Genomic DNA, 22,522 nt, shown 5'->3' with positions numbered 1-22,522 from the left:
CCCTCCTTTTTTCCAGCTTCAGGAGGCCTACAGAGCAGAAGACAGATACTCCAGGATACATTAAATTCAGGAATGTCAAAATAAGGAGGGGGAAATGACCGACCAAATGGGTCGAGATCAGAAGACAGACTGCTGCCTTCCAGCATCTACCTGGGTACAGGCCAGGTCACTCTCCCTCCAAGATCTTACCTATGAGTCTGAGTGGACCAATTTAATGAATCTCTACTCAGGTAAACACAAATTACATAGTATTTAATAACAGCTAAACGATAGGACCAAATCTATCTAAATATATTTACTTCTTTAAATCTTGGACTAAAGAGCACAGATGTTAATTGCCCTGGTCATAGTATTCATAGTGTTTTTTTCTTTTTTCTTTTATAGAGAGAGAACACATGCGTGAGCAGGGAAGAGAGGCAGAGGGGGAGAGAGAGAGAGAGAAAGAGAGAGAGAATCTTAAGCAGACTCCATGCTCAGCATGAATGAAGCCCAACAGGGGGCTCGATCCCACGACCCTGAGATCAAGACCTGAGCCAAAATCAAGAGTCAGATGCTCAACTGACTGAGCCACTCAGGCACCTGTGTTTTGGCACTTTCTGAGTTGACTGCTTATACACAGTAATTAATTTATCCAACCACATTCTCTGTTTTGTTTTTCAGATCTTCATGCCACGGAGAAGTGTAAAGAGTTGGGTCACAAAGCCAGGTCCAAGAGGCCGATATCGACGTGTAAATGTAAACAGGGTAGCCCAGAGGGGAAAAGACATCTCTACAGGGTTAGACTCTCAAACCCAAGCTTGTAAAATGCCATCACAGGTGGTAAAGAGGGGCAGTACATTACATTGCAAAGAATGCTAACTTGGGAACTAACCTTTTGCCACTGGCCTGCCCCTAACATACAGCACCACCCTGGGCAATTTACGAACCCCCCACATCATTCCACCTGCAAATTACCCATAAGCACTCAGGAATTTTTAAGGTCTATCCTACTCTTAAAGTCTCTTGATCTGATGTATTAATAGGGATTAGTTTTGTTCCGAGTGACAGAAGCAGACCTCAAAATGACTGAAATAAAAGGGGGGATGAGAGGCGCCTGGGTGGCTCAGTCAGTTGAGTGTCTGACTTTGGCTCAGGTCATGATCTCATGGTTCAGGGAGTTCGAGCCCTGCATCAGGCTCTCTGCTGTCAGTGCAGGGCCCGCTTCAGATCCTCTGTCCTCCTCTCTCTCTGCCCCTCCCCTGCTGGTTTTCTCTCACTCTCAATCTCTCTCTCTCTAAAAAAATAAATTAACTTAAAAACAGGGTGAGGGGGACGAAATTGATTGGTTCGTACAACTGTAAAGCTATTGGCAGCCCACAAAGCCCCTTCTGAGAAATGGGAAAAGGGACTCCTGAGTAACCATGTGGCTTGGCAAGTAATGGAAGCCTTTGTGTGAAACACAACACAACAGAACAAGTCCCTTCCTCTAGGTAGATGCAGCCCTGCTCCCCAGTGGACCAAATGGATTTCAACCCCACTTGCCCCTTTGGCTGGGAACCCTCCACAGTTCACAAACTGTTCAACTGTATATAGCGGCCCTGAATCCGAGGGTAACCGGCATCAAGTCCAGCTGGGTCTACAGACTCAAACGCTATCACCAGGACTTATGATCACTCTTTCCTCCTGGCTCTGCTGGTCTTTTGTGGACTCCCTTCTTCTGTGTGTGCATGTGCATGTGCGTGTGTGTAGCTATCAATCAGCTGACTGAGTAGTCTTAGAAGAACTGAGGAACCACCCCGCTAAGGTTTTTACATTAGCAAAAACCCTGAAATGATACTCACCAATACCCATGAAGCTGCAGTAAAACTGGTATAGTTGTATTTGTGCATATCTAGGGCTCCATCAATTGGCACAAGTCTTTGGAAAGCTATTGGGCAATTTTGACCAACAGAAATACAAACTGCTGTGTCATGTGGGCCCTTATGAATACCCCTGAGAACTTACCCTAGAGAACTAACTTAAACCTAGCACTTCACATGCATGAGAATGTTTATTCAACATTGTCTACTATAACAAGTTGGAAACGGACAGACATCAACCACAGAGGAACAGGTAGGTGAATCACAACACGGCAACAAAATGAACTGAGTGGCCATTGTAATGACAACTGTGGGGGCACCTGGCTGGCTCAGCTGGAGCAGCGTGACTCTTGATCTCAGTGTCGTGAGTTTAATCGCCATGTCCAGTGGAAAGATTACTTAAATAAATACAACCTTAAAATAAAGAAACAAACAAACAAACAAACAACCTCAAAGAGTCTATATAACCAGGGTGCTAAGTGAAACAAGGTATGGACAAAGTTACGTACATATGACGATAAGCATACAGAGATGAAGCCTAGGAAGGGGCACCTAAAAATGGAAGTCATGTTTGTGTTTACAATGGAGGAGTAATAAGAAAGCTGTTTCCTCTTTTCAGTTTCTTGGCAATCTCGGTACAACTTTGTTTTAGAAGAACTAAAATCTAGTGAGCAAATTCTACGATTTAAGAATCACTATCTTGGGGCACCCGGGTGGCTCAGTCGGTTAAGCGTCCGACTCTTGGTTTCTGCTCAGGTCACGATCTCGCCGTTCATGAGTTCGAGCCCCGTGTCGGGCTTCGCACTTGCTTGTGATTCTCTCTCTCCCTCTTTCTCTGGCCCTTCCTTCTGCCCCTCCCTCACTTATTCTGTCTCTCTCTCAAATAGATAGATAGATAGATAGATAGATAGATAGATAGATAGATAGATAGATATGACTATCTCAGTTTCCTTATGATGGTTTTTTTACGATTAAGTCAAAGGTTGTATATGAAATGTTTAGGGAATGCCTGCCTCAACCTGAGGCAGAAATAAACGTTAGTCATCACTGTTAGGGTAATATGCTTAAAACATCGAGTGTGCTCTGTACACAGTAAAAGAAGACAGAAAGTGATTTTTTCACTTGAGTTTTCTCCGTTAATGTGAAGACAAAGCGATTTTCCTTTACCACACATGCCCTTACCAATTCACACTGTCTTGCTTCGGTGATCTAACCTCAAGGGCATTCCATGCTATCTCCTCAGAGCCTCTTGGAAACTTTTGTTGGGAGGCTCAGAACGTAAGTGTCCACCTGGATTGATACTGCTCAGGGGAAGATAAAGGCAGCAGGGAGAAGGCCAGTTACAGGGGAAGAGGGAAGACAAGACTCGCATTAAAAAGTTAATGTTTCAGGGCACCCGGGTGGCTCAGTCAGTTAGGCATCTGATGCTTGATTTGAGCTCAGGTCATGATCTCACAGTTCAGGAGATGGAGTCCCATGTCAGGTTCCACAATGACAACATGGAGACTACTTGGGATTCTCTCTCTCCCTCCCTCTCTCTCCCACTCGTGCTTTCTCTCATACTCCTAAAATAAATAATTAAACTTAAAAAAATATGAAGACAGATAGTGTGAGCGGGGTAAGGGCACAGAGAGAGGGAGACAGAGGATCTGAAGCAGGCTTCGTTCTGTCAGTGCAAAGCCCAAAGTGGGGCCCAAACACACAAACCATGAGGTCATGACCTGAGCTGAAGTTGGATGCTTAACTGACTAAGCCACCCAAGTACCCCCAAAGGTCAACGCTGTAATCACACAGGTCATTGGTAAATACATTCTCACTGTAGAATGAATTTAGAATAGCCAACTCGTCAGCTAAGCCTAAAGCTCAGGCTGCCATCACAAAATACCCCAGACCTGGGTGCTTCAACAACAGACATTTATTTTCTCACAGTTCTGAAGACCAGAAGTGCATGACCAAGTTTCCACAGAGTTAGTTTCTGGTGAGGACTCTCTTCCTGACCTGCAGATGTCCTGCCTTCTCACTGTGTCCTCACATGGTAGTGAGAGAGAGAGAGAGTGCGAGAGCAAGAGAGAGAGAGAGAGAGAGAGAGAGAGGAGAGTGCGAGCTCTCTGGTATCACCTCCTATAAGGGTGTTAATCTCATCAGTGGGACCCCACCCTCATGACTTCATCTAATTACTTCCTTACTCCAGTCCTGGAGGGTCAGGGCTCCAACATAAGAACTTTGAGGGACACACACATTCAGTCCATAACAAGAGTCCCTTCCTTTCGCCATCTAGATGCTTTTCCCCCAGTTAGAACTCTATGATCAATTCTCAGGTACAGAAATATATCCAGACTTTTCCCTTTTAAAGAAAAAAAAAGAAAACTATCGATTTTATGAGGTTTATTCTGTGCAGTTTTTAAAATCTTCCTGAGCGTAGACCTCTTCAAATTCTTTTTTTTATAAAATATGTCTTGGTCAATGGTCAATGTTCAGAGTGTCTGTTGTTTTTTAGCTGCTGCATAATATTCTAAAATAAAATGTCCAGATCCTACTAGTTACTTTGTTATTTTTTTAAAGTAATCTTTACACCCGATGTGGGGCTTGAACTCACCACCCCGAGATCAAGATCAAGAGTCACATGCTCTACTGACTGAACCAGCCAGGCACCACCCCCATTAGCTACTTTAAATAACTATTACCATATTGATAAATATTTAAGTCATTTCTGATCTTTTTTTCCAATTACAGACAATTCTGCAATAAAAATCTTACACCATCTCTGCGCACAAAGGTGAATGTTTCTCTTGGGTTGGTGCTGAGAAGCTGAATTGCTCGATCGCAATATATGCACATTATCAATTTTAACAGACACTGGCAAATTGTCCTCTAAGGTGGCTATCCTATTTATATTCTCACTAGTAATTTATGAGACTGCTTGAACCTCCTTGCCAACATTTGAAATTATCCAACTTGAATATTCTTTGCCAATCTCATGAGTACCCAAAATGTTATCTTACAATTTAAATTTGTATTTCCCTGTTGGATGGGAGGCTGAGCATTTTCTGGAATATTTATTGGCCAACTCCCAAGCAGTCCCTCATAAGTATCACCTCCTTATGTGTTTTCACCATTTTTTTTCCCCTATCAAATTGTTTACCATTGTCTTATTCAATCTGTATGACTCCTCCATATATATACTAATCCTTTATTGTCTGTTAGTTAGGTTGCAAATATTTTCCCCCCAATCTGCCCACTGCCTTTTTTATTTATGGTACATTTTTCTTTACAAAAGTTTTTATTTGGGAAATAGACAAAAGTTCTGATTTTTTCCTTGGATGACTTTGCTTATAGTGTTATAAGAAGAACTTTTCTGTGCCAAGATCATAACCATATAAGTACTCTTACAAACTCATTTAATGTTCTTGTATTTTTTCTTCTACTTTTAGATCTTTAGTCCATCTGGAACTTATTTTAAAAAATGATGTGAGGGGGGCACCTGGTTGGCTCAGTCGGTTAAGCGTCAGACTCCTGGTTTCAGGTCGGGTCATGACCTCACAGTTTCATGAGTTGGAGCCCCGCGTAGGACTCTGTGCTGACAGTGTGGAGCCTGCTTGGGGTTCTCTCTCTCCCTCTCTCTCTCTCTCTGCTCCTCCCCCATTCACACTGTCTCTATCTCTCTCCAAAATAAACTTTAAAATTTTTTTTTAAAAAAATGATGTGAGGTAGGAGCTAACTTAACTACTTTCTAAATGGATAGTCAGTTGTCCCAATCAAGGGACCGAGCTCTTTGTAAGGATTGTAAGCTCTACACTTTTCTATCTCATTGTTTCTGGATCCAGCTCAAGAGGAAATGAGGTAATCTATACAGCTATACCCAACACTCTCTGAAAGAACAGAACCTGACTCGGGAGATTACTTCAACATGAATGCTTCTTCTCAAAAGCAAATCATCTTTTCTATAAATTAAATGATCAACCCCCACTTTATCTCTTCCATAATTAAGATTTTCCTCCAATTTGGTTTTTGGTTGAATGAGCACACATTTACATTTGAACAATTTTCTGAAATTGTGATAGAGGAAGATTCGCCATAATGCTACACACATTTTGAACCAGACGCTATTTTGTTAAGTTAGCAGCAGCCTTAAACACCACATGCTTCGAGCAAGTTCTGGACCTCCATGTGTTTCTCGAAAGGGTTGGAACAAGGAACCAAATGCATGTAACACGCACGGTTCCTCTGCCTGGTGTCTCAGTGCAGCCGGTGGTGGGGTTCCAGAGACCTGGGTTTGAATTTGCCTCAATCACATTAGAACCACAAGACTTTGCCATATTTTCTTAATATCTGTTTGCTTCATCTGTTGAATGGGGGTAACACAAATACTTACTTATTAGAATCACTATAAAGACAAAATGGGTTAATACACACAAAGCTCTTTTTTTTTTTTAATGTTTATTTATTTTTGAGAGAGAGAGAGAGACAGAGTGTGAGTGGGAGAGGGGTGGAGAGAGAGGGAGACAGAGAATCCGAAGCAGGCTCCAGGCTCCGAGCTGTCAGCACAGAGCCCGACGTGGGGCTCAAACTCACAAACCATGAGATCATGACCTGACCTGAAGTCAGATGCTCAACAGAGCCACCCAGGCGCCTGCCCTCTCCCCCCAACAAAGCTCTTAGAAAAATATCCGCCATGACCAGTGTTCTGTGTTAGTGGAAAGCTTTCAGCCCTGCAGGCTGCTGCTTTCATAATGTCCCACTTTTGTCCTTTTGAAAACTTCTCATGATTTTAGATTCACTTCTCTTTTTCATTCTTACTGCTTTTTTTTCTTGTGTATTTGCAAAAATAGAGTCTTTGTCCCAAATTCGCTGTCAAAGAAACCTGGGAGATGTCTCTATGGCCAGTCTGATGAGGAGAGCATCCAGATCCCTGTATCTCAGCTTGGGTTCAAGAAAACCTGAGCCTCAATCATGGACCCTCTCATAGTTACCATGAGAAATTCAGCTCTAGGGGCACCTGGGTGGCTCAGTCAGTTGAGCATCCAGCTTTGGCTCCGGTCATGATCTCATAGTTTGTGAGTTCGAGGCTCGTGTTGGGTTCTGTGCTGACAGCTCAGAGCCTGGGGCCTGCTTTGGATTCTGTATCTCCCACTCTCTCTGCGCCTCCCAACTTGTGCTCCCTTGCCCGCTCACTCTCTCTCTCCCAAAAATAAACATTAAAAAATAAATAAAAAGTCAGCTCTAGGCTGCACCACTCCTAACAGCCAAGAAGCTTTGAGAATGCACTTGCCACCCATATTGAGTGAGGTCTTTTTTGTGAGCTCTGTGCTGGGTTTCAGGTCATGTGATCTCAGCTAAAGAGCTAAGGCTCAGAATCAGTGGGTGGGTTTCCAGGGTCCCACCCGTGCTTTTGGCACACAGGCTGCCTCCCCTACTACAGCTCCCCACACTGTAATTCACCAGAGGCCCCTACTTTAAAGAACCCAGGCCTCAGCCCTTATGTGGAGTCTCCCCTGTGAGCCCTACCCTGGGAGATGATCTGTTTGGGGAGTAGTCTGCATGTTTTGGCTCTACCCCAATGAAGGATGAAGTCCTTGTCACCCTGCAAGGGCCATTAAGGGCCCAGGGACCTTTTGTATGCCATATTAGGGGAGAACCACAGGTGGCAGGATTAGTCAGTGAAGATATTGAGGATATGGGGGTCACTGTTCATGTGGAAGGAGAAGTCTCAAAGAGACAAGGACAACGAAGGGAGGTCTGGAATGGAGGAGAGAGCTGGCGACCCAGCTGGGGGAGAAGCTGTACACAGTTGTATGTTCACTAAAACATGGAAGGATCGCTGGAAGGAAGGGCCAATGTGTGGATGACAACCAAGTGACAGGGGTGGCGAGCGTGGTGGGTGTCGTGCCCCAAATCTAGAAAGCCGTCCCTGTGATGTCAAGAAAAGCGAGATGTTCCACTGTATTAAAAGAAAAAGCGTAGGGGCACCTGAGCGGCTCAGTCGGTTGAGCGTCCGACTTTGGCTCAGGTCGTGACCTCACGGTTCGTGGGTTTGAGCCCCGTGTCGGGCCCTGGGCTGATCCTCTGCAGCCTCAGATCCTCTGTAGCCCCATCTCTCTCTGCCACTCCCCTGCTTGCACTCTCACAAAAATACATATTTAAGAAAGAAATCAAAGATGAAAAGTGTTAAAACAGGCTCCTAAGCACTGTTCGAATATTTAATTTGTAAAATAGAAAGACAGTGGCTTATATGTTACATATATTCTACATATTTTATATATATACATGTTATACGTTATTTTTCGTATACGGTATCGGTGCGTATATGAAAGTTCTATGAAGAAAAGTCTAAAAGAGATTATTTGAGAATGCTTCTGAATGGGAGACGGCCCTGCGGGCCCCTCCCCTGTGTAAGACTACACAGAGGACCGTAGGCTGGGGGATTCGCAGGATTCAGCTAAGCCTGGAAGGGAGGCTGTTAGGGGCTGAGCGTTTGTACTTTCCTGAATTTCACATGTTGAAGCCCTAACTCCCAGAGGGGGCTGTATTCGGAGTAAGGAAGTAATTAAGGTCAAACAAGGTTATCAAAGTGGGGCCCTTATCCAATGGGATTAGCGTCCTTAAAGGGTGACCCAAGAGAGCTAACTCTCAGGGGCACTCGGGTGGCTCAGTCGGTTAAGTGTCTGAATCTTGGTTTCGGTTCAGGTCACGATCTCACCAAGGGAGCGATCAAGCCCCGAGCCAGAGTCCCATGTCAGGTTCCTCACTGACCTGGAGCCTGACTGGGATTCTCTCTCTCCCGCTCTCTCTGTGCCCGCCCCCCCCCACATGTGCATACATATGTCCCACCCCCCAAAATTAATAAACTTTTTTTTTTTGAAAGAGGGAGCTCACTCCTTCTATGCTCGCAGGTACGGAGGACAGGCCCTATGAGGGCACAGGTAGAGAAGGCATGCCAGGAAGAGTACTCACCAGAAACCGAATGAGCCAGAACCTTGGTCTTGGATTTCTAGACTCCAGAACTGTGAGAAAACAAACATGTGCTGTGTAAGAACGACAACCAGACAGCCAGGCAACCCAAGCCAACACACAGCCTCCTAACTTGGAGGTTAGGATGTAAACCAGCTCGCCTTTCCCTCTTGGTCTCTGGATGTGATGATGTGAGTCACTACCAAGCAGCAAGAAAAACCCTCCTGGTCCATAGCAGACATGTGCTCCCTTGGAACCTCCTAGCTCGGCCTACCTGTTCCTACTCTTCCCACGAAACAGCAGGCACTGCTCCAAAGCGAACTGCATTAAAAACAAAAAACCACACCTACCACAGGCCGCCTATTGTAACACTGGGCAGAGAACCGGTTAAAGAGAACTCTATTTGGGGGCATTTCTGGCCAGAGAGCTACTCTCTTTGCCCTAAATGTTACCTGACCCGGGGACCCTGGCGTGACTGACGTTAAACGTGGGAAGGAGTGGTCCTGTACTCATCCGCTCAACACATGTTCACCGCATTTCTAGGATGGGCCAGGCACTGTTCTAAGAGCGGGGGATATGGTGGTACATGAAAGGCACTTTCTGCCCTGAGGAAGCTTAGGAAGCTGGGTGGCAGGAGACAGACACTAAACAAGCAAATATAGGGGCTCCTGGGTGGCTCAGTCCGTTAAGTGTCTGATTTCCACTCAGGTCATGATCTCACAGTTGGTGAGTTTGAGCCCCACATCGGGCTCTGTGCTGACAGCTCAGAGCCTGGAGCCTCTGCTTCGGATTCGGTGTCTCCCGCTCTCTCTGCCCCTCCCCTGCTCTTGCTCTGTCTCTGTCTCTCAAAATTATATAAACTAAAAAAAAAAAAGTTTTTAAGTAATAAAAAATAAACAATTAATTATATACAGGATCCTAGGAGAGTAGGAGCTAGGAGAAAAAACAAAGCCAGGATAGGGGATGAGGAGGGAGTATTACAGCCTGAGGAGCTATAATTTTACATATGGTGGTCAAGGAGCCTTGGCATTTGAGCAAAGATGGGCGGAGCCCTATTGGTAACTAAGGAAGGAGAAACAACAGCCCAAGGGTGGTTGTGCTGGAAGCTTCTAGGCCAAGGCTGGCTAGAGTGAAGTGTGTGAAGGGGAGCAGGAGGGAAGGCCACATGCCACCGGCTTTGGCTTTTGCTCTGAAAGAGATGGGAAAGAAACCTCCAGACAGTTTTGCGCAGAGGAGTGACAGGATTCCACCGTAAACGTTGAAGGATCATTCTGGCCACCGTTTGCGGACTAGAGGGTCAGGTAGGGTACCGAACACGGCAAGTCCAGAAGCAGGGAGACCAGTCACGACGTTCCTGGACGACTCCAGGAGAAAAGGACTGTGGCTTAGTCCCGTGTGGTGGTGCAGGAGCTGAGAAGAGGTCAGATTCTGGATATATTTTGAAGGCAGAGCCAACAGGATGTGCTGACAAATCAGATGTGACCAACGAGAGAAGAGTCAAGCGTGACTCCCAGCGGTTGGGCCTGAGCAGCTGGAAGGATGACGTTGCTTTGTGATCAAGAGACACAGCACTGTGGGGCGCCCAGATGGCTCAGTCGGTTGAGCGGCTGACTCTTGGTTACCGCCCAGGTCGTGATCTCGCAGTTTCATGACTTCGAGCCCCGCATCGGGCTCCATGCGACACGCAATACTGATAAGTCAAATACCATCTTACTGATAAGTCAAGTACCATCATCTCTGAGTCACCACCACCCAACAACTCACTGATAGGAACCTGAGAGAGCCAGGCTGATTGTGGCTTCACACTGAGTGAATTAACACTGCCGTACAGCATTCTTATTAAAGTTTCTCTGTTGTGTTTTGTAAGAAAATCACTAAACATTTTCTCTAACCACCCTGCCCCCTCCCCCCTGCCCCCCCCACCCCCACCAAAAAAAGCAACCAGAAGAAGTAATGTATCGATTAAAGCAAAAAAGGGAAAATTCCCTAAGGCAAGGGAACCCAGAGAAACAATGTCAACATTGGACCGTCATAATTCAAAAATCTATGCTTGTGATCTTGTTTGGAGGGTAGGGAAGAGAAGGGCACAGTAATGGTGAGTTAGAGGCAAGGATTAGGGACTTTCAGAAGTTTGCTTAAACAAGAAAAGGCTTTAAAAGGCTATCTGAAGAAAGGAAATGTCTCCATTGCTTTGAAGCATGGAAAAGAAAGGAATTATGAGGAAATGAATGTGTGTTTTCATAAGAGTCTTAATAACAGCTCATGACACAGGACCTCTTAAGAAAACAGGCATGTGGGTTTTCAGTTCAAATGTAAAAACGCAGCATTCTAGTTTGTATTAATCAGTAGCCGGTTATGAATAAACTATTTAAGAGGGTTCACGTTACAAGGAGAGTGACACCAATTGTTCCACTTAAATTTTGGTCAAGTACAAACTGAGCATTAAAAAATAGCGAATGATCTAAAACTTTCAGGAAGTACTGAAGAACACGTTATTTCTTTCAAAATGTAATATTTAAGCTCATTTCAACCTGCGAGTTGCCTCCGCAAACATTCTTAAATCCAGCTCGTTAAGCATCGTCAATGTTTTATGGGACTATTAACTAGAGACCTGCCGAGGTACAAAATTCACCGTCAGGGTGAGACACTAGGAAATGATTTTTATGTTTCATAATTAACCTGTACAGGGGAGTTTTCAGAGGATAGCTTTATATGTAATGACATTATTTTTTTATACTTCATTAAAAAATCTACTTCAGATCCAAACATATCATGTTTTAAGTATACTTTCATTGTCCGCAATTATCCAGCCTCAATGTAGATGTTTAAAACAGCTGTCTTCTGTTTTAAAGTCAGAGCAAACAAAACACCCTCAGTTGTCTCCATTTCTCTGGTTATAAAATTACTCTTAAATACACATTCATCCTGAACAGCCTGGAAAAAGGCTTTCGGTTGATATCAGTACAGTGTTTTCTCACATAATCTAAAACCTAGATTTGGAACAAATTTGGAAGCCTAATTTTATATTTAAACATGGGCCAGAACAATTCCCTCTTCCAGCCGCCTTCTACTACCTGGAAGCAAAGGCCTTGAAAACAGTTCTCCGCCCCCAAAAAAGTTATATTTTGCTTTTCATCATTCTTCTGGCCAAATAGCAAATTCCAAAGTGGTGCTGAATCATCTGGTTTATCTGGTTACGAGAGGTATACATTACGTTTCGGTAACTGCGTTTTTAAACACACTTTTATCCAAGTAGATATTTTTCAGTCTAAATGTTAGCAAGAAGGACAATCGAGAGCAGTTACGTTGGAACAGCAAGATGAAAACAAGGCCAGAGACAGCCCTGGCTCTGTATTACATAACCAAAGACTTCAATTAAATGTAAAGGGCTTTGGCGGGGTGGGAGGAGGGAATGGAGTGCTGGTTTACTTAACATTTATTGTTCATTCATTACCTTATTTCTAATCTACCAGTCTCCTCATTTCCCAAGCAATAATTTGATATCAGAAGTGAATGGGGCCCCGGCATCACTGTGGTATAGTGGAGTGATTGTTACCCCCAGAGAGGGCACCACCCGTGAAGCTATTCATGGAGGGGCAGACAGTAAATCACTGTTAGCACGCTCTGGCTTGCTGGGAGAACAGGCCTTGGAGATGCTGCACAGTGTTCCCGGTGGATTCCAACTGCATTTTCTCTCCTTCTACGGGTCTTTCAGAGTTACCGCTTCTACTTGCGTTGCCGTGTATTTTCATTTTCAAGCACCTTGTTTGGTCATTGTGGTTATTTACGTATCACTTCCGTCCATAAATCCTTTATTCCTCATTCGAGAAAGAAATCAGACGCTACACATGAGAAGTTCTATGTTGGGGCAAAGCCTAGTTTTTTTGTTCATCGTTAGAAGTGGAGACTCAAAGGGCACCTGGGTGGCTGGGGTCGGTTAAGCCTCTGACTTCGGCTAGGGTCAGGATCTCACAGTTCCTGATTTGAACCCCGTGTCGGGCTCTTGTGCTGACAGCTCGGAGTCTGGAGCCTGCTTCGGATTCTGTGTGTGTGTGTGTGTGTGTGTGTGTCTCAAAAATAACCATATAAATAAATAAGTAAATAAGTAAATTAATAAACAAATAAAGTGGAAGCTCAAAACAACTAGAAAGTTGTGTGTTTTTATTTCCATTTTTAAATGATTCTATCCCACCAAAAAAAAAATCTATTTTTTTCCCTACTGAATCCTTCAAATGCACCTCTCTTTTGTGGGCAAGCCCTTATTCTCTTCCAGACCCTGGAGGTGCAAGAGAAACAAAAGAGGTGGAGTCCCAGGATTCAAAGGAGCTTCTGCTCTAACACAAAAAGACAAGCATCCAAACACGCAATTGCACCGACAGTTATCCCCAGCTGTGATACGTGGGCTAAGATGGCACGGTACTTTGAACACATAATGGAGGGGTAGGATGTATTCTAGAACATCAGAGAAGTCTTCCTTGATGCAAGGGTGTCTGGGTGGACATGTGAAGGATGAGTATAGGCTAACCAGGTAAAGAAGTGAAAGAGGGAGATGGTGGTATTCCAGGCAGAAGCACGTGGGCAGGTCTGTGGTTACAAAGGAGCACCGGGCAACATTTCGGAGGAAAAACATGGAAGGCAGCATGGCAGAGAGAAGAGACCAGAGGGGTGGGCAATAACCAAATCATGCACAGCCTTGAAGGCCCTATGGAGGTTTGGGGATAGCAAACAGTATTTTAAGCAGGGGACTGATGGGATCAGATATTCATCTTTCAAAGGTCACTTCAGCTACAGTTTGGAGGATGAATTCCAGGACAAGAGTACATACGACTTTATTTATGTTAATTGGGGGAGGGGGGAACCACCAAAAAGATTGCTGTAGATTGGTTCTGGGTACATAAGGTATATGTAAAAGCTAGAAAATGAACTATGGGGTTGCAGAAATATTGCCTATGAAGAAGTAGAGGGAGATAGATACAGTGTGGACTAATACAGAAGTGAAGCTTTATACACCATGGTTTTTTTTTTTTTAATGTTTATTTATTTATTTGAGAGAGAAGAGAGACAGCACTTGTGCACAAGGAGGGGAGGGGCATATTGTTTATTTACCTATTTTGAGAGGAGGAGGGAGAATCCAAAGCAGACTTCATGCTATCAGTGCAGAGCCCAATGCGGGGCTCAAACTCACAAACTGTGAGATCATGACCTCAGTGGGAATCAAGAGTCAGATGCTCAGCCAACGGAGCCACCCAGGCGCCCCCTAGGGAGGCTTGTTTCTAAGACTAAGACAGGAAAGTTCGGTGACCTGCTGATGGAGAGATCCAGGCGAGGCGGAGAGACAGCAAAGAATTCCTAAGTGTAAGGGATCGAACAGGTGGAGGGACTGGTCTCAGACTGGAAGAGAGGCACCAGCTCCCCCATAGGAGGAGATGTAGATGAAATAAAGAGTACAGAGGCAGAAAGTTCCCATGTGATAGACTGTTTTCAGGGAAGTAGGAGGCACCAAGGTGAAAACATCTGGTTACACGGAGAAAGTTAGAGTCTAATGAGGAAAAGGGAAGATGATGGCGAGGCAGTGCCCAACCAACTGAGGTTGATAACTGAAATTTCGCTCTATGGGGCTTCAGCTGCCTAGGGTGAGGGCAAAGACGGCTGATATTTACATGATTCAGGATTGGTTCTTAGTCAGATGGGGGTGAACAAAAGACAGTTTGGTTTTCAAGGAAGCTGAAAGTGCTTGCTAAGAGAGACCGTTATTACAAAGCTCTGTTGGCTGGAGAGAGAAATGAAAGAAGGACAGACAGATGGCTGGCTGGATGCTGGCTGGAGGGATGGACAGATGGAGGGAGGGATGTCTGGCTGGCTGTGCGGACAGAGGAATGGATGGATAGATGGATGGACAGATGGGCAGAGAGATGGACAGAAGGAGGGATGGATGGATGATGGATGGATGGATGGATGGATGGATGGATAAATGGATGGATGAATGGATGGATGGACAGGGGAATGGACGGACAGAGGGATGTATGGCTAGATGGCTAGATGGATGGATGGACAGACAGACAGACTGCGAGTGGCAGGACCAACAGCTTGTAGGTCTTCCAGAAATCAGAGCTGTGCAGAGAGCATGCAAGTGATGAGAGAAAGCTATGTCTGGAGTGAGAGCTCTGAATTAGCGATTTAATGGAGCCTTTTTTGATAACAAACCTGAGACTGAGGGAAAAGAAGAATGTACATGCAGAATGCAAGAAGCCGAGGAAACAGAGGGTTAGCGACTAGGTGGACCCTAACACTTCCAGGAATGGTGACAAGTGGAGGAACAGATAGGGAAACATGTAGCCTGGCGCTAAGTCTTTGAAAACTGGCATACAATGAGGTCTGCGGACAACAGACATCATCAGCGTATTTGTAGAACACAGCCTCCAAAGCTCTAGGAGTTTTAGCGAGAAGGAGAAATGATCCAAGAAGCCACTGACTTCACTTCCCAACACCAGGATAAATGGGCAAGAGGAAAAATAAACAGCCCCACCAGAAAAGGCCAGGGAAGAGCAGGACTCTAGGACACAGATGAGATTCATTGCGATGGTGGTTCTCATCCACAGTTACACACTGAGAATCATGTAGGAGCTTGGAAGAAAATAACCATGCACAGGTCCTACCCTCCCCCCACCTGATAATTCAGAATCTCTGGAGCCTGGGTATTTGTGTCATTTAAAAGCTCACCAGTAATTCTAACGTACAAATGGATTTTCAAACTGTTGATTTAAAGCAGGGGGTTGAAGGGAACTTTGGAGAAGGGATTGCAGAGAGAGGGGTTTCTTGATTATGATTGATATTGGCCTGAACGTACATACAGCACTCCCCATGGGTCCCTCAGGAATGGATACCCACAAGAAGGTGAACACTAAGCACCAACAGATCCCTCTTCTCTCAAGAGAACTCTGCCTTTCGTCTTCAAGCAGAGTTTCTGGCGAAATAACTAGACGTGGTCTTTCAAAGGATCCCTGTGTGAGCCTACCTTTGTAAACGCCCTCCACACTCTTTTCAGGTGATGTGTGTGGGGGGTGGGTGCAGGTGTTATCATCACAGTCGCATTTACTGAAGAGTTGTTAGGGGTAGTCCCCAGCACTGACACAAAACAAGCCTCCCCTTTCCCTGGTGCTTCCATCTGACTGACGCGGACGATGATAAGGATGACAGCGACGCTAAAGCGAACCTTTACAGCACGGTGCCTACCAGGCCCTAGACTTGTGGCTTTCACTCACCATCTCATTTAATCATACAATCTCTCGGAAGTGAGTCCAGGGGACACAGGGGAGTCCACTGGGGCTTCTGAGAGCTGAGCGACCTGCCCAAGGTCACCAGCTGTTAAGTAATGTCAAGCAGAGCCCACCTCCATGTCTTCCAGCTCCAGGAGTGTCTCTCCCCTGGCAGGGGTCCCCTTGCCCCTCACTGATGGGGGCCTCACTGGATGGTGAAACCTCGGGATCTAGCAATTGCCAGGATGATCCTGGGTGGCATTTCTTAGCCCAGTGAAAGTTAACTCCAACTCTTTTCTTCTTGTGTTCCGTAATTTAAAATTAGGTAAATTTAATCTGTCCCTTCTTGGCTCAGATTTACTGCAAATTAAACATGCAAGTATTAATAATGGAAATAATTTCCCTTTAAAAACACATCCTGAAACTCGATGTGGGGCATTTCCAATATATCCATAAAGCAAACAAGACAGCTTAATTGTTTCTCCCAGGAAAGAAGCTAAACCCGGAATTAATTCGGTTCAGCCTGTGAAACAATTCGTTTGCTCTGCCTAATTCTGCCAATTAAAGAACTTTTTTCCCCGACACAATTAGCATGTAAAGCAGCGGCAGGGAGCAAAGAAGGGGCCTCAACGATCCCGGCGGGGTGGAGGTGTTGGAGGAGAACCCCCTGGGACCTCTTGGTCTCGACCTAGGGGCTGAGGGTGAGGGTCGGGGGAGGGGGAAGGGCGCACGGACCAGCTCCAAGACCCGTTTGGCAGTGGCCCTGCCATCACTAGCCGAAATCAGGGCGTTAAACAGCGCCGCCGAGGATCGAGCCGGCCCGGCCCGCCAGGGCACTTCCCCCAGTCCGGACCGGATCCCAGAGAGACCCGCGCGGCGGGAGGGCGCAGCCCAGCCCGCCAGCCCCCACGCCCCTGTGCCCTCTCCGGGAGCCGGCTCCGGTGCTGCGGGGGTTGCGCGCGCACCTAGGACCGCGCCCCCCGCCACCAGGGATCTGTGGCTTTTGCTTAAGGTGGGGATAGCGGCCCCTGCTGGCAGCTCTGGCGAACAGCAGAGACTGACTCCCTCACCGTTCTCGCCACCTTTTCCAGGTGGTTTGTAGACAAGAAAAATATGGTACATACAGGGTGTTGTCGCATGTGCGTTTATTCTTCGTGAGTCCTCAAGAGCAGATGTCTGCGTAACTTGCGTTCCCAGCAGAAACAGTAGAAAAAAGAACGTGGGCGCTCGTCCCCATTAGGGAACAGGTACAGTTTCTAATACATTTATTGGAGGGAGGTCACTCGGCCTAAGGGCAACTGGGACCCTGATCCTCCTCCCAGCGCTTTTCACGGCCGAACCCATGACTGGGAAATTTTGCTTCGAGAACTGCTTGGTGGCCCAGTGCTACTTTCTTTAAAGGCGGTGGCTCCAGTCCGCACCATCTGCGAAGCCCACTGGGGAACCGCGGCCACCTTGCGCAGTGGTTAGCGGGGTGTGCGGGCGCGGCGGGGAGCGAGCAGCGGCCCGGGGGAGGGGGACACAGTGTGGCCTGACTAGTTGGCATAAACCTGTAACTGCGAAGCTTTTTGGCGACCGCAAGTTCACGCGGTGGAGGAGGGCTGCGCCTGCCATTCTTGGTGTGATCGTAACAATAGCGCCGTGTAAAGAAGTTGCGATTTACTTCTCGCACGAAGCTGTTGGATTCTCACTGGGATTGTCTGCGTCGTCTTTCTGAAGTTTACTTACATTTCCAAGGACAGTCCACACACTTTCTAAGTTTCAAAACGGACTGTGGCTGTCGTTGGTGACACCATTCTTTGTACTACAGTTTACGTGCTTACTTAACATGCTTTATTAACATGTTGTATGCGCGTTAACTAATAGCAGTGTTCGTATCTTCGATGTGTGTTTTTAACCGCATCGGCTTTCATCCAATTCATCTGGGCGCGTCACTTCTGGAATCTACCTCTTGATACAGTAATCAGAATTAGAAAGGCTCATCGTTCACTTACCCTCATCCTTTAAAACTTTTCCATTTAAGAAAATCGATGAACAGATCCTTTCTTGTAACTCGCTCCTGCACTACGTCTATTTTTATTTATTTTTCTGATTTGGCAGGGCTCAGCAATGCTGTCCGGGATTTTTTTTTTTTTTTTTTTTTTTCTCCTTCCTCTTCTTCTTTGCTAGAGCAGATGCGGGGGTGGGGGAAGCAGGGGCGGGCTCCAGCCCGAGTCAATCCCACGGGGACCTCCACCCACAGCGCGGCGGGGCCGGGAACCGTGGTGGAAGGAAGCCTCGCTGACCAGTCGGTGCAAGGCTCCACCTGCAGCCACGCCGCGTAGGTTCTCCCCCTCTCGGCCACGCTCACTCACATTCACACACAAACACCACAGCCCTCCTTTGGGTCGGAGAAGACGCCAGCCAAAGGAGGCGGGGTTGCGGGAGGAGAGTCCGCTCTGCGCAATCCAGTCCGGGACTTGGCTCCGCCCGGGAGCCGCGGCCTCTCCAGTGACAGAGGAGTAGTGAGCGGCACCGGGTGAGGCTGCAGCCAACTCCGCTCCCCGCGCACTCGGCTGCCCAGGCGCTCGGGACGCAGTAGCGGCGCTTCTCCGCGGGGCCGACCGCCCGCGATGCCCGCTTAGGAGCGGCGGTAGCGGCCAGCGTCGCCACACCCGCGGCACAGCCCTCGCGGTCGCCGAGCGGGGCTACAGCGTGCCCCCTGCCCCAGCCCCCACCCCGCCCCCCACCCTGAAATGACTTGTTAATCCGCGCAGACACCACCGAAGGGACTCACCGGAGTGGAATCCAAGTGGAATTTGGACCTGGAGAAGACTTTCTTGAACATTCACTCCTTCCTTGTTGGTTTTTCTTTCTTTCTTTTTTCCTCTCCCCTTCTGCGCCTGTCATTGGAGATGAACACAGCGCGTTTGCATCCCAGAAAGTAGTCGCCGCGACTGTTACCCCCAAAGAGACAAGCACACATGTAGGAATGACAAAGGCTTGCAAAGGAGAGAGCGCAGCTTGCGGCCCGGAGAGATCTCCTCGATAATGGATTACTAAATGGGATACTCGCTGTACCAGCGCGCTCCGAGCCCCGGCCGCCTGCCCGTCGATGCACCGAAAAGGTACGGCTGGGGCGCCCCGGCGCGCCCCACCTCTCCGGGCGGCTCGCCTCCGGCCAGCGGGTCCCGGGGCCGCGGCCGGCCGGCACGCGCTGTCGGCTTTGTGGTAGCTGCGTTTTATTTTGTCTGGTGTCTGTCTCCCGTGCGTTGCCGGGCCCTTGGGGAGCAGTCGTGAGCCCGGCCCGCTCCTCTCCGCCCTGTGCCGGGGAGACCGCCCGGCTCCGTGTTGCGAGCTTCCCCACCCGCGCCGCGCACACGCCCGGCGCCGCCCGGGACCGCGACCGCGCGGTACTGCCTGGCTGGGGGATGTGTGTACAGGACCCGGGGCTCGTCCTCACTTTCTGGCCAACGGGCAGCAGAGAGGCCCCGAGAGGGTGGGATTTTCAGAAGCTCCCAGTCCTGGTGCAAAGGCTGGAGAAGGGGTTCTGCCCTCGAGGGCTGGCGAACGCTGGGCAGCAGAGCGCTGTTTTCGCCCAGCACCAGGTTTGGGTTCTGGGGTGGGAGAAGGGGTTCCACAGAGACGGTGGGAAAGCGAAGAGAATCTTTTGTTGTCCGCTCGGGGTCTGGGCTGGGCTCTGTGGAGTGCGGGGAAACTTGTAATGGCCCTGGTACCCGTGCGCCCTGCCACTTGGTGACATCCCGGCTTTCGTGGCCGCTGGCACCAGAGGTTCCGGGCTTTGTTTGCTCGAGTGAGAGTGCCCAGGAACGGTCTCCTCTCGGTGTGGCGCGGCGCCCCCCTCCCTGGGTTCTGTCCCCCGCTGTAGCTCCCTTCTGGCCGGGCGAGGACAGCATCTGTCGCGGCTGCGTCCCCCTCCAGCACCGAGCCCGCCACGCCGGGGCTTGGCGGCCGCTGCGCTCTCCTCCAAAATCCACGAGGTCTCTCTAGGGAAAGGAGTTGTCCCTGAGGGGGAAGGGTGGGAAGACTTGGCAATAGATGACCCAGAGCTTGCTACCCAGACCAGGGCTCTGCCCAGGCCACCGGTTCTGGAGGTCCGAACTACTCGCTGCGTCCTAGAGAGCTCCCTCTCGGACAGTGGGGCGCTCAGGAGCTAGCCCGACAGTGCCCACCCACCCTGTAAGACCCTGCTGGGGTGGAAAGTGTCTCTTCTCCAGATTCTCTTTTTTCTCAGCTCCCCACTGTGGCACACGGTGCAAAGCAGGATCCTGAGGTCCGCTCCCTCCTCCCACGACCCGAGTGGTAAAGGGGGAGCCAGGGAGCAGTCCCGAACTTGTGCGTTTCGCGAAAGGAAACAGGATTCGGCTGTCTTTCCCGCTCCCTCGACTCCCCTCCGCCCGGCGCCGCCTCCTTTTCCACCGCGGGGTCACCCGACCAGGCGCTTCTGGAAAGTTTCTCTGAAAGCCAGGGGTGGCGGGCACGACAGGATTGGGGCTCAGCTTGTGCAGTCTGCGGGAAACCGAACCCGGAGGGAAGTGGGTGGACCGCCCAGGATGCGGGGAGTTAGGTGCTGGCCCACAGGCAGTGGCGCCCACCGTGCGCAGTTTGGTTAGGGTCTCCGCGCTGCACTAGCTGGACCAGTCGAGGAAGGGTGGGGGGCGGGAAGTTAAGGGGGAGGGTTTAGGATGCTGGTGCGGCCACTGGACAGCGGCTGACGCACGGGTGGCCTGTGGGCAGGAGCCCGGACTTGCTGGCTTGTAAGTACCAGTTCCAAGTGCAGCATCCCCAGCCCCCCCCCACCGCCCCCCACCCCGTGCCACGCGCAGTTTTCCAGCCGGCGGCGGGTTTCCAGGGAGGAGCGGAGACGGGAGCCAGGTGTTCATGGAGCGGGGGAGGAACTGCTGTCTTCACAGCCAAGGCAAGCACTTGCAGCCGCGGCCTCCGGCCTGTATCGGCAGTGGGCAGCCCCAACGTCCCTTCCGAGTCGGTCCTTGGGAGAAAGGTGGCTGGCTGCTTTGAGAATGCGGTGGCCAGTTACTGCCACGGGGGGATCGCTTTCTGCTTCCGCTGGATGGAAATCAAGTTGCTACTTGCTGAATGGGATCCATGAAAGGTTTAAAACACAGGCGTGCGCGGACACACACACACACACACACACACACACAGACACGCAGATGCTTGCACTTGTACGCACAACTTTCTTTGCCTCAAATCTGAAAAGATGTTTCACCGTGTTGCCGCGGCGTTCTGCCAGCAGGTCTCAGGAAAGCTATGTAATGCCCCCCAGCGCTGGTTGTTAAGTCTTTCCGGGGTAGGAAGGTCAGTGCCTCTGCCTCCTCTAATCCTGGTAATTGTCGGTCTTCCTTCGGACATATTTCTGGGGCGTCAAGTCCTCTCTGATGGCAGGGGAAAGACTGTTGGTTCCTGACACATGAATCCTTTATTTAGGCCTTTTCCCCAAAAGTAAAGATGCCTGTCCCCGATTCTGAATGAAAATATCGTATTTTTACACCTCCTCCAAGTGGCTACCAGAGGTCAAGATGGCAAGCATTTTATATGTTTTATTTTTTTAATACCCTGTTTAGTCTGCATGGAGTTTTATGATTTGCAGTAAGCTTTGATTAAACTACTCCAGGCACCAAAGTTAATTATTAACCTAACCTTAAAAGCAGTGGCAGACCAGTGTCTCCACCTATTAACCTAAAACTATCTGTTAAAAAATAATTGCACTATTTCAATTTGGTTTACCCATGCTTGTTTACCTGATGACTTTTATTTGAAACTTGAGTAACCCCCACCCCATATTATTATTTTGGTTCTAGGATATTCTTAAAATTTTTTGTTAATGCTTATTTATTGTTAAGAGACAGAGCATGAGCAGAGGAGGGGAAGTGAGAGGGAGACACAGAATCTGAAGCAGGCTCCAGGCTCTGAGCTGTCAGCACAGAGCTTGATGCGGGACTCGAACTTACGAACCGCGAGATCATGACCTGAGCCGAAGTTGGATGTTCAACTGACTGAGCCACCCAGGCGCCCCGGTTCTAGGATATTCTTGAATGAGGCACTTTGCCAAACAATCCGAAAGCAGAAAAGAATCAGTCTTAAAACCTCATTTCTGGGTTGTCTTTTACCAATTTGATATAAAGATGCATTGTAGCTCCTGTTTCTTACTTACAGTCTTCCCAAAGCGTGTTATGTTTTGCAACTATCCCGCTGTGGAGATGGGCCACACTCTTCAATAATGCATGTAATCCACATATGTAAATTTTCAGCAGACACCCAAAATCATGGTCTCAGGAGCCATCTGCAGAATATATTGATTGCATACAACATCTACATTTAAATAGGCTAAAAATTCCTAAGAACTGGCATATAGACACTCAAATGTTGAATAGGTAAATCAATGAAAGAAATAGCCACACATGATTCACATTTCTCCACTTAGAGTGGACCTGGTACCCCCTCCCCGCCCCCCCCCCC

General features: G+C 48.1%; 1 protein-coding gene across 4 annotated transcripts in view; it reads left to right on the top strand.

Annotated features, from left to right (window-relative positions):
- Positions 1-18,766: 18,766 nt before the first annotated feature.
- Positions 18,767-22,522, top strand: part of SEMA6A (semaphorin 6A) — a 134,345-nt gene continuing 130,589 nt past the window's right edge. For all 4 annotated transcript variants that reach the window (XR_006216154.1, XM_042982622.1, XM_042982621.1 and 1 more), the window contains exon 1: positions 18,767-19,149. The gene's annotated coding sequence lies outside the window, so the exon portion shown is untranslated. The remainder of the gene's footprint in view (positions 19,150-22,522) is intronic.

The sequence above is a fragment of the Panthera tigris genome, chromosome A1 (assembly GCF_018350195.1).
Source record: "Panthera tigris isolate Pti1 chromosome A1, P.tigris_Pti1_mat1.1, whole genome shotgun sequence".
Classification (NCBI taxonomy): domain Eukaryota; kingdom Metazoa; phylum Chordata; class Mammalia; order Carnivora; family Felidae; genus Panthera; species Panthera tigris.
This window is presented reverse-complemented; position numbering and strand designations above follow the sequence as displayed.